At 33.2% G+C, this 2705-nt stretch overlaps 1 long non-coding RNA gene across 1 annotated transcript; it reads left to right on the top strand.

Annotated features, from left to right (window-relative positions):
* LOC111089586 lies at positions 1-703 on the top strand. The gene is made up of 3 exons (XR_002613824.1): positions 1-65; positions 154-218; positions 302-703. It is a non-coding gene; the product is annotated as an uncharacterized LOC111089586 (long non-coding RNA).
* The last annotated feature ends 2002 nt before the right edge of the window (positions 704-2705 follow it).

The following is a 2705-nucleotide window of genomic DNA, read 5'->3' as shown; positions in this document are numbered from 1 at the left end:
TTCCAAAAACAAAAAAACTGATGAAAGTGGTATTCCCCGAAACCGGCAGAACGCGGTGAAAAGAAGTGAGTAGAATTATAGATTTGGTTTCACATTTATTTGATGATAAATTTCTAAGTTTTCTGAATACTTACCACTGTCCATTGTTGTCAGTTTTGAGTGGGGTCATCATCAGGCTGCTACTGGAGTTGGTGTAGGAAGAAGCAGGAATAGATGAGGTTAGTTGATTTTTTCATTCCGAACATTCCTTCTAAGTTGATTCCTTTTCTTAATTTTACTTGGATTTTTTTTTCTTTTTTAGGGCATGTTTTACCTATGACGCAGGGTCTTAGTGTGCAGTTACAAAGTGCTAAATTGACTGGAATAAAGAAATGCGTAGAATATAAGGACGAAATTAACTAAATATGAAGAAAGTGACAGCGAAATAAGTGAGAGCTTTTTATGTGAATGTATTTTGACAGGAATTTCAGTTTGTGAACTTCTCCAGAAAGAAAGAGACAACCGGGGGATACTCAAAAGCTTTCAGCTTCTCTTTATCCCGCTAGCGCAGAGCTAATTAATGGTTCTGATGGGCGTGCACGAAAGTATCGAGAAATGATGATAAGTTGTTGGTTGTGATCTTCTGAGCTGGAGAGTTGAGAAGAAGATGAGCAGGTGAAGAACACAGGACGAGGCAAACCAGATCCGGAGAGAGAGAAAGAAAGAAAATAAAAAATAAAACGATAATGATACAAATTTTATGCTTAAATTTCGGCCCTGAGGGCTAACAGGATATTTTGTTTGCTGCAAACAAAACGTAACGTGTGTATGAATTGGGCTGTCTGTGTGTCACTATGTAACTTTCACGCTGTGATGTACATCGGTGACCAATCAAAATGGACAAAATTAAGTACTACACCTCAGCAGGGGCGGTGGAGTCGTGGGTGGTGGTAAGGAGCGGCAAATTCATTATGTTTAGATTTACTATATAGTTTTTAACAGTTTCACATATACATATAAGATAAATATATTTTATTTCAGAAGACAGTTCAATGTATTTCAGGACATGTAAAGTTGTAAATTGGAAATAACGTTCAACTTTAATTACAAGCGAAAGCCCCCAGTGGCACAGCGGTATGTCTGCGGACTTACAACGCTAGAATCCGGGTTTCGATTCCCGTGGTGGGCAGAGCACAAAATAGCCCATTGTGTAGCTTTGTGCTTAATTACAAACAAACAAACATAGAAGCGAAAACTAAATCGACTGGTTGTGCCTACTAATCACATATGTACAACTAGGGCCCTCTATTTGAGAACACCAGTACTTTAGTACAATAGAAGTATGTAATTCTTTTTATTTGCCAAAAATACGTGTTCAAAATACCAATTTAAGTGTAAATAAATTATGAAACACTTCAAATTGACCGATTTTGATTTTAAAACACATTTATTCATTTTTAAATAACTACATTTTAAATTCATTGTTTTCACATTTTTTGTTACACAATTTTCCGACAGTATCAACAAATATTTTACTGATTAAAATATAAAAATACCCAACAGAATGACGCAGCAAAAATTACAAGGTTAACAATCAGTTCACTATTCTGAAAAATTAGATTTACGTTTTTTTTTATTATTCACATTTAAGGATTTATCACAATAAAAGTAAAAATCAGATTTTTTGCGTTATTTGTAGCTTATACTTGTAAGAGTTATTGTTAACAATTTCAGCTATCTGTGTTGAATAACAGCGAAACAATGTTGAAAATACTTTGCTGGAAACATAGGGCTGGAAACGTTCAGTTAAACCTTAAATGAAAAACAAAAGTGTTGTTGGCAAGAATCTGGAAAAAAATAAACATAAAACAAACCCCATTATGACAACACATCTTGACTTATTGAAGATTAATGTGAACAGATATAATTGTAAAAGTTGTTCTACCTTATAAAGTGAATTAGATATGATTATTTAGGAATTTCATTGTAATTACCAAGAAATCAAAATACATTTAAATCATTTCAAAGATTTTGTTTCATTATTAGATATCTAAGAGGAACTGTTTGTACGTAAAGACTCCGTGTACTCCCTGTCGCCATCTACTGTGCAATATTGAAAACGTATTTTTTACTTTTTAATTTATAAATCTAAATTATAAAAACTGTAGTTTATTTCTATGTCAAGTAAGACATAATTATGGCAACGTTTTGTGTTGGGTGAGTTTCAGTAGAATAATTCAGACTATCAAGCAAAATAAATTACTTGCCATTATTTGAGTGTAATTTATAAAAAATGATAAAATCTGAGTTAGTCAGAAGTTTCTTTTAATAAATGATGTTTGAAAAAATTCTACTCATAATTTTAAGGGTCATTCATAATCAGTTTTAAGTTTACATAATCTCTTTTTTTTTTTATATTGATATCAAAAAACAATTTTAGATAACCTAACAACATTCTAAAATCTAGATGGCAGCACATGTTGTGTAAGGTAAAGTTGCAATTTGTACTTATAGATTTCTTCAGGCTTTTCCTAACTAGGGATAAACACCCAGGTTAGAAACCCTAATGTGTAGACATGACATAGTCATCCCAAATTTAGAAATACCATAAAGCTACACAGGGGGCTATTTGTGCTCTGCCCAATGTGGGCATCTGAACCTAATTTTAATACTTTCTGAGTAACAACAATGTTTCCCCCGGTGGGGCCCGGCATGGCCAGGTGGAT

The sequence above is a fragment of the Limulus polyphemus genome, unplaced genomic scaffold (genome assembly GCF_000517525.1).
Source record: "Limulus polyphemus unplaced genomic scaffold, Limulus_polyphemus-2.1.2 Scaffold6709, whole genome shotgun sequence".
Classification (NCBI taxonomy): Eukaryota; Metazoa; Arthropoda; class Merostomata; order Xiphosura; family Limulidae; genus Limulus; species Limulus polyphemus.
Note: the sequence above shows the minus strand (reverse complement) of the source record. Positions and strands in the feature narration are given on the sequence as shown.